At 32.7% G+C, this 10,455-nt stretch overlaps 1 long non-coding RNA gene across 1 annotated transcript; it reads right to left on the bottom strand.

Annotated features, from left to right (window-relative positions):
- Positions 1–5,779: 5,779 nt before the first annotated feature.
- On the bottom strand, positions 5,780–9,440 carry LOC127868516 (uncharacterized). Its single transcript, XR_008044156.1, has 3 exons — positions 9,331–9,440; positions 8,066–8,194; positions 5,780–5,952 (listed from the first exon to the last, which is right to left on the bottom strand). It is a non-coding gene; the product is annotated as an uncharacterized LOC127868516 (long non-coding RNA).
- Between the last annotated feature and the right edge of the window lie 1,015 nt (positions 9,441–10,455).

Consider the following 10,455-nt stretch of genomic DNA (forward strand, 5'->3'; position numbering starts at 1 on the left):
ATTTGTACTTAATCGCCCAATGAGGCAAATAGTGAATACAAAAATGCATCGTTTTACCCCAAATAAATATGAAGAACATAAATACGATTTTTTATTTTACCCCAAATAAATATGAAGAACATAAATACGATTTTTTTAGGATATTTATTTAATAAACGCATATTTCTATACAATACACATACGTACAATATAATATAAATATGTACTTGTAAATTATTAAATTGGATAGTTAACAACATGTTTAGGATTGTACCATATCAATATGAATGGAATGCACACATGTATACATCTATATCGTATAAATATGCAAACGTCCAATTTTACAACGTTTGACACGGCACGGAAAAAGGGTCAATCAAAAGATTTGTTTGCATGCAGGTAATTAGTATGCTAATGTATTTGATGTACATTTAAATCACTTCAATGACATGAATCAACATTGATTTCGTGAATACAATAACAATGAAAAACCGATTCCCAAAGTACAGATAAACGAGATTTAGCTTTTGACCTGCACAAGTAAACGCATTGTTACGCACTTGTTCTGCATGTTTGAGCATGCAGAAAATACTACATTGCAACTGAAAGTGTATTTATTTCTGCGTTTTGTCCTGCACACATTTAAGGGCAATATAAGTGTAGGTTTCATTTTGACAAATGCACTTGACCATCAAATAAATAAACTCAAGTGCTCAAGGAAATAATTGGGAAAACATGGTAGAGGACCGCCATATATGTTACATGTCAAGTACCTAGCCTATAGGCTTTGTGGTTTCAGAGATTGTTTACGTCACCCGTGAACTTGTTTTCAAACGATTCCAATGGTCATTAATTAAATTACGTTGAAGAAGACCGCCGTGAGACATAACGTGCCAAATACACAAATTTAATTACTTTGAAGAGGACCACCGTGCGACATAACCTGCCCAATACCAACGATCTTGACATTGTTGTTTACAGATACAACGCTATATAAAAAATATAACACAATTACCCTTAGTGAAGTGCAAATTGTGACCAGAGGGGCATGAGTCTAACAAATATGGTTGAGGACAAAACTATTATCTTCCACATCAAATATTAAACCCTTAACCTTGTTGTTTCAGAGATTTGTAAACTTATTTACTTGATTAGTATTAAATATATTGGATTTGCAACTTTTTTATTGCTATGTAATTTGCTTGTGAGAATTATTTCCTTGTTTTTGAGAAGTCGGTTCGGATTGACACAAATGTGTACAGTTCGCGAGAAGCAGACGACACTCGGCTACAAACGAGTATTATGAACTTGTGAACTTGAATCATTTTTACAATTACTTGTATACTTAATTTGTTGCCAATTACACACGATGTTTCCTCAGTCGCTTCTGTGTCTGCAGTCTACATTATTTGTTGTACTCACAGTATGCGTGTGAATCATATGAGTAAGCAAACGTTACCAAAAACCGTTAACAGCAAAAACATTTGCTGAAACAGTTTGATTTATACAAAAAAAAATTTAACTATTGTAAAAAAAATATTGGTCCACACAATTACAAACGTTCAATATTCACCTCCCTGCCACTGCACTTATAATTCTATGATATATGATATTCTAAAATATTAAGAAGTTTATTGACAATATTTAATATTCGTTCATAGTTCTCATTTTTGACATCGCATTTTTACAAATTATATTCAAACACTTATTAAAGCATGTCCACTTAACTACTCGAGTTAAGAAAGTTACTTCCGTAGTGTGTACTGTACTGGTATAAATGAACTATATATAATGAGGCTCAATGACAAGCGTTATTCGTATTCCCAACGTTTGATATACTATCTTTACGACCGTAAATCTTAAAGGGACCTTTGCAGAGATTTTGGTATATTTTGAAGTTTGTCATTAAATGCTTTGAATTGATAAATATTAAAATCGAAACAAAAGAGTATCAGAGTTAATAAAAAATACAATTAAAGAATGAAAAAATCACACTCATGCTCGAACTATTGACCCTTGGAGTAAAAGCCGAGCGCCTTAACCCCTCGGTCATCTCGAGCTGACAAAGCCACGTATTGTATACTTTATATAAACACTGCTCGAAATGTAACAAAATATAACGATAACAACAGCAATTTCCTAATAACATGTATACAATCGTTTCGTGTTAGTGTTATTAAAATCGTCAAAAATTAGTATACATTCAAAGATATGTTACAAACCGAAATGTCCTTAGGCAATATGTGAATTTTATTTATTCCACGTTATAATATATATTAAATGCCAATAATTGATTGATAAGTTACATGTAATATTCTTGCTATTGACCTATATGTCAACTGACTAACAACGGATTGGGCGGCGTCTTAGTGTGTACTTTATATAGCTGTATGAATACAAATCGCACGTATTTAAAATACATGTTACAAACACATAAACGATAAGAACATGTTATTTCTACTCTCATCCATTATGAACCAGTTCAATTTTAAAAGCGAAGCGTTTCTTTTTGAGAACTTTAACATAATCACTAACTCCTTAGGCATACCAAACTGACAATTAAGTGGTCAAACTGAGGAAAAAATATAACAGAAGAGAATAGTTTATTCAGACTTAAGCAGGCAAAGCTTATCTTCATTTACATTCATATAAAATAAAAGCATGACTTTGAAATACATACACAACATACATCATTTCGAACAAAGATCAGTTTATACAAAACAAGATATAATCACGTGTTATCATAAGAATTTTAATACATTGTGACCACATAATGTATAAAGTAGTTCAATAAATGCAAAAATATAACATAATTATGTACCTAATTTGTTTAGTGAAATATTTTTTCAAACTACATATATAAGACTTTTTTCTTTTTATACATTTACAACTTGACGGTTTTTACTTTTATTTTAATGCGAAAATATATTGATGTGAATTCATGACACATATAATCACATTAATCCAACTTTATGGTTTTATGTTATTTTCATTCGTAGTACATAATTTTACAAATGAAGAATTGGGAAACACGTATAACGTTAAGGCTATATGATATAAAATCCACGTTACACTTAATGGCAGTTAAGTATTGTTTAAGTATTATCCCGTTGTTGACCATCTATACGAAAACGAAACTATAGTTTATCTAAAAGGATAAAGCTACTTAATAAATAGTAAATACTATCATATTATTTAGAAAGCATTCTTTAAGGTCTAAATGTAATCTCCACAAATAAATATTTATACGAGTATTAATCATACCCCTAAGTCGACCATTTATGCGAAAAGAAATATAGATGATCGATAAGAATTGTTTGCTCGTAGGAAACTAAATAATATCGTAAGATTTAGACAACTATTGCGACGAAATTATTTTATCAACAAACAATACCTTCAATATTTTCAAAATAAAACAAATGAACACAAGCAAACAAACACATACATAGGACCATGACAATTCAGCACAACTAGGGTAAGTTAAAGATTGGAGCACTATATAATCTATATAATCGACCGGATTTGTCATTTTTAAACCGTATACATCAATGTGTCTCTTAATTTGAAGGCTTTATAACAGTAACAGTATACATTTAAGCACGCTCTTGTGTGTATACAAATAGTTTGCTAGTGGAATCACATGGGTCTGATTAGTCTAAATGCGAAAGGTTGTGGTAACTCTTCCCATAATGAACCATATTTATCCCATTTTTATACTGACATTGACGGTATAACACCAGCCTGTCTCCTTTTATCAAAGAAAGTATATTCAATAATAACAACCTGCTTGCAACAAGTGTTTCAAAGCTTAATATAATGTTTACGGATTATCTTGTGTTTGGATCGCAAACTAAAGGATGTGAAGGCTAGATCAAGACGCCATCAAAATCTGCAGCGTCCATGAACAAATAAGGCGAGTATAGTTTTTTTTTGGATAATTTATGTTTAGAACGACTCTCTCCGTGTGTAAATCTACATGTACATGTATGTTGACATCGAAATCATTTTGTCAGGAGCAATCGCCGCCATATTTGATTTTGATCATTTTCTTCGAAAATAAAATAAATAAAATCTTCTTTTCGCGGCCGTAATGTATTAAAATTTGCATGCTGCGTAAAATTGAATCGAGGCATATGGTGACGTTTTTTTTATCTTTGTACAGTTTTTGTGTGATTTTTTAAAGGACTATTTTGCGTTGCATTCTTTAGATTTTAAGCACTTTTAAGAATGAATTAAAATTATTGTTCAGGTTATAGAAATCTATTTATTTTAAATGTCACGTTGAATTTTTTTTAGGATAAATAGAATACTAGGTTAGAGTTGAATACAGAGAAGTTTATGTTGCTCGGCTCGAACACCGAAAGCGCCAGACAAGGCTACCGGCGTTCTAAGCCTCGCAACATAAACTTCTCTGTATTCAACGCTATTCTAGTATTCTCGATAAAGCCGTTACTTTAAGATCTTTGATTAATTTAGTCGGGCACACTGACAGACAGAGCGACCGAATATGCTTATTTTCTGTTGGTCTTTTAGAGCCTTTACTCTATCATAAAAACTTTATAATACTCTTTTTTTGAGCAACCGCGAATTCTATTTCTCAAAATATACCCACGATTCATTTGGGCTTTTACGCAATGGTAGTTGTGACGACATTATTTATATAACTTCGCGTCAACCGCGTGTAAGATATACAAACACCGTGTGAATTTACGTAATATTTCACAATAAAAACACACGTTGGCCCTACGATCACAGCGAGTTTGAAGTACGATACACGCACGTCAAACGCATCATTCGCAGTCGTGCGTTCGTCGTTTGTAGCATGAATAGGAAAGTATTTCACAGCACGGACGTGAAAGTTGAATATTAACACTTTTCTTCACTATTTATTTTTTTTGAACAGTTTAGTAGTCGTCGTTTTCCACGTCGGTTTCCGAAAATAAATTGTATCATTAAAGGTGTTTATTTATAATAAAAAAACATTGTTTGATTTTATGCCGCATACTAATTATAAATATACAACCAGACAAACGTACTAGATGAAATAAAAGAAAACAAAATAACAAAAAGAAAGGCATCCCTCGATTTTTCCTGCATAGGATTCAAATTCGAACAATTTAAAATGCGGCGTTCCAAGATGCATACTAAGACAATTAAAATGTTGAAGGTCATTATAAACACAATGTAGAAAGACATAAAACCATACGAATTTGTGGGACTTTCGGCAGCGATGTTCGTCAGCAAGACGACAAACGTTAAAAATATCATACTGGCAAAAACAAGTCGTTCGTCAGTCCTTGCGGGAAGCGTAAAAGTGAAAGGAATCAGAAGCGTGACCAAGACTGTTGGAGCGATGAAGTGGAGCGTGTAGTAGTCCGGTAAACGTTTGAGTTCAAGCTTGAATTCAACCGCTCCAGGTTCGTGCTCACTAAATAGCATTAAAGAGACTACAATCAATAACGGGTTTTTATCGCTGAAATAACAGCGTTCATGTAGATATCAAACTATCAATTCTTAAAGCAAATAATACCCTTATGAGTGTAGATTTGATTTAAATTCGCTTTAACCTATACTTTTTAGTTAATGCCGTGAAGTTTCTACATAAAGAGTTTATAATGTATAACATGATGATCGTAAATAAAGCATGTGGTTTAGCTTTGACATAAAGGGGATATTTAATTGTTATTTTATTGTTTTCCTTAGAATAATGTCCAATTCTAAATTGAATACATACGCCAAGGATTGTTTTGCATAGTAAACGAAACTTAAAGCGAAAAATACGTACACTGTAGAAGTGAAAGTTAAATTCCATTCGGGGTTTTCCTTATAATACGTTAGCTTTAAGCCATCTTCTCCTTTACTCAATAACTTCAACTGCGATTCGGGATAGTTCGCCGATTCAAAGAACAAACTGCAAGTCTGGTTATCATATGGGAAACGCCAGGTGTCAATTGAACATTGTGATTCAAGTGCCTAAAAAACAAAATATGGAATGCAATTGTGTATTAAATTGCAACTATTTAAATATCTGTAACTTAGAATCATGCCATTATACAGGAATACACATATGTAATTCAATAACCAAATCGCGTTCTCTTGTAGATCAAACGTATTGATATAAAAATGTTTTACATCTTTTGAATGCGAACTACATAAGAGGGATATAATACGCATCAAAGTGTGTTCAAAATTAAAAATCGTTCGCGTGAGAAATTATTCATTTATGCCAAGTCACTAACGTATGTAGTAAGCAGACAACAATGACCCTTGAATTTACTATTCCCATTCCTGGTAGATATTTCGAACCATATTTATACTAATTAAATGCCACTGAATATAACAAATTTATAATTTTATGACAATGAATATGACCAATATAATAATGCATAGTTTCTGTCCGGTCAGATAATAATGTAGAAAATTGTTGTTGTTTTTTATTTTAAAGTTCAGTGTACAAATGTTGTTTCTTGTTAACGAATTTGCCAGGCACCATCTTTTTATAAACGACACTGGTATATGTTTTAATTTATTTTGGTTTCATTATTTTAAGGAATTTAATTACATAATTTTACTTTAAATAAGCAAAACGTTTTCTTTACCACTTCTATATTCCTCACGAATAGACGAAGGCAGTTAAAAATATTAATTGAAACAATGTTGTTGAGTCACGAATAAATCATGTCATTAAGTACACATAACATACAAACAATTGCACATCAGGAATAACTGTGTCATGGATTTTGGAATTTCTGTCTGAGCATCCATTCGGTCCTTGTTAAAATGGTTTGCCAATTACGCAAACCAAGGCTTTAGGTCAAAGGTTATATCTTAAGGTCAAACATAGTTTTTGGTTGGAAATTTCTTGCGTTTATCCATCCTTAAAGGTCATTTGTACAATGTTAGAGCCCTTTAAGGGGGCACTTTTGTTTAAAGATGTATAACAATACATTTTATTTTATTAAATGGCGTGTTTGTTACTACTGGCAGTTCTGGGGCCATTGAAATATAAAAAAATGTTTCTAAATATTTATCCCAAATTGTTTAAATAGATGGCTCTTCCGCGTATACCTTTTTTGTTGCATTGTGAAAATTCCTGAAAAGTTATTTAAACTGCCGGTATTAAAAGACGGCAACATAGTGTTACTGTCATGCCAGTGTTAATGGTAGGTGAATTATCTTAACTATAAGAGAGGATAATTGTATGTACAAACAAGCACACTAAGTAACTTCTTCAGTTGAATCGGAAAGAAAACAAGAAAACATAAATCGTCAACATTGAGTATGCTAATGGGGTAAAATTGTGTATAATTTAAATTGTCATGATTCATAAAATCAAAAATTCATGTCCGTCCTCAGTTACTCAACACAATATTGAAATACATTTGTATTAGCAATTAATATCTCATTTGTATACGGAATTTAATATAATACGAATCTTCGATAAGTGCTTCTGAACCACTCCATGTGATGCTAATTCAGCTCCGAAATGAACGATATGTACTTTATGAAAAGGTTACAGTGGCTAAATGTGGCGCGACAATGATTTACACAACAAAAACTATGATACATCCATGTAATTATAGTGGTGCATTCTTGCATATGGTCGTACGTTTTTGGGGATATTTACTGTAAAGCAGTTACTCATTTAAGCATTTTCATATTAACTAACTATTAAGAGTTTCATGTAATCGCTGCACGCATAAAAATGTCCATTTTTTGGATCTTCTTTTTTCAAGTCTTCTTCGTGCAGAAGCAAAAATATGGAACATCCGAAATGCAGATTACACTAAGAGGACTTGCGTTATACTACTAAGACAATTAATCTGATGGGCATAAATAGTTAAGTTGAAAGGCCCTTTAATTACCTCGATGTCATTGTTTTCAATTGATTTTTCAAAAATGATAATTGACGGAAAATCGTCGTATTAGACTTTTTGAGCGTTAGCAATATTTATAAGCTAGTGATTTATTTTGATAAGGGTTTATTTTTCGAAAAAGTCAGACGAAAAACATTGAGAGAAGTATATGTTTTGCGTGCCACATCTTGAACTGTAAGGTTAATTACGAATATTAAGCATGTATTTACTTGAATGGGGTACCAGCTGACGTTGCCATCATAAGTCACCCATACAGTTAGCGCGGCAGATCCAAATCCTGTGAAGGAGTCGTACGAGTTATTTAGACGTAGATCAGGCTTCCAAATATCATCTTGTGGCTGAAAAACGTGTGTTTATGATGTTTCTAATGATAACTATTTTAAATTATTTCATATTTACGAAGCGCTTCTGCAAAATTGATGAAAACGTAGTAATAGGAAGACTTCAAGTTTATGTAACGCTTACCTTAAAGTTTATTTACCCTACACGCGGGTACATTTAAAATAATATTAAAATTATTGCGTTAAGAAGTTTGCTTATGTTTCGTATCATAATCATTTACCTTTCATCCGTAAGTGTAAAACTACAAAACTATCAAACAATCGGTTAAACAAGCGCACACTTGTTCTTAAATGAAGAAAAAAATATTTTCCGAATTATTGAAAAAAACGCGTGGAAACGTTTCAACACAATAGAGGATCCTTCCAAACATTTCCTTAGCAAATATACATATATATAGACATTCCCAGCTAGCAAATATAAAGGCATTGCCAGCAAGCATGTTTTACACGGCCAAAAGCGGCCATATAACGGTCACTTTATCAGCCAAATAGTTCAATTAATAGTGGTAATAAAGTAAAACGATATCGTATTGATATAGGTTTTGCAAATCGAAACGATATCGCGCTGAGTTAGGTTTTGAAAAGTGTTGCAATCTCGTGCTGACATAGTTCTTAGTTTAATATACGCCCGGTGTCATTTTTCTATGCATAAACCGTATCAGCACGATATCGTTTCGGGATGTTCGGAAGATATAGTTGCCGATATTGGACCGATATGCGTACAAATAGAATGCGGTGACCATGTAAGAGTATATACGTTCTCAAATACAAATTATTAAAATTATGCATGTTTTTACAATGATAACTTTTGACTCAATCCGAGGAAACGAACACGCGTTTTGTTTGTGAAAGTGAATCGACTAGCCTTGTTGAATTTGACAACATAAGGAAGTAGAAAATTAACAGGATTGAAAAAAAAAAATCTAAACTAGCTGTACTATTTATTACAACTTAAACAATGCGAACTAAAAAATGTTCAAATTCTTCAATTTCAGATGTGGTGTTTACTACAAAACCCGTGTGTCATACAAATATTTACAATTACTGCAAAACAAAAAAATAATGTCATTTAAGGCATCCCAGTAAGGCATTTTTGAATGCGATTATTATATACATTTGAGTGTGGTACTTACAAAAAGCAAGCCCTCTATGCCACCGTAGTCTTCTCTCTCCCAAGCGAGTAACTCGTCTTGCCAGTGAACACTGAGTTGCACGGAAGTGGATAATGCCTGTTTGGTTTGGTCAATATCTATTAAACCTGTACAAACGACGACTATTGTTAGCTTCCAGAAACACCAACATGGGATGATCTCTTTTCCTTATGTTTGGCAGAAAATCTTTAACCACTGCAAGTAGTTCTTTATGCATAGTGCTTCAGTCATAACAAATCTCAAATACGAGTTATCCGTGTGATAAGGACATGTGTATACAGAGGACGTTACATCAACAAAATATACTTACTGTTCAGAGTTAAACCAAGTGTTACTTCTAAAGCGTCTGTCTGATTCTTCAATGGTCGGATCCTCTTGTCATAATTCGAAGAATTTGCTCTGTCAAGCAGTCTTTTAACATCGTCTACCGTTGTGGAGCCCGCAGGTACCACAAATACAAAAAGCACCAAAACAGATAGTTTCATCTCTTGCAGTAGAAACTTCATTACTAACGGGAAAATGACATCTTCGCCCGTTTTATTATCACTTAGGCCAAGCAAATACTGATTTTGGTATCGCGTTTCTTTAATCTTAAATGCTTTTAAATATTAAATATGTGTCAATATATTTATAATTAAAAATAGTGACGCATAATATTTGCATAGAGATGAACACTGCAAAGCGAGGCTTTGACCAACTACTGTTTAAACAATTAATTTATGTATGATTCAAACCGGGCATTATGTTATTTCATTCCACATGGATTCTTGGTCTTGAGTTCTATCCCTACTCCGAGAGAAACCTGACTTAATGTTTCTTGCACATCTTAACTTTAGGTTTATGACATTTTTCGAGTTTCAATGAAAACTTTTAAGACATGCAGAGGACGTTTTCACCGCAAACTAAAAACATATTCCTCTGCCAAACAAAAGGCTAATTTTAAACGTGCACATCACGGGGACGTGTGTAATACTTTGCATGTAAAAGTGTCATGCACGTCTACTTCTCAGAGCGATACTATATTATAAAATTAATTGAGAAATACAAAGTGCCCTTAAGAAACCATATGTTGATTAACTTAGAACAAACTGATCGACAAACAAGAAT

This window comes from Dreissena polymorpha, chromosome 2 (assembly GCF_020536995.1).
Source record: "Dreissena polymorpha isolate Duluth1 chromosome 2, UMN_Dpol_1.0, whole genome shotgun sequence".
NCBI classification, from domain to species: Eukaryota; Metazoa; Mollusca; class Bivalvia; order Myida; family Dreissenidae; genus Dreissena; species Dreissena polymorpha.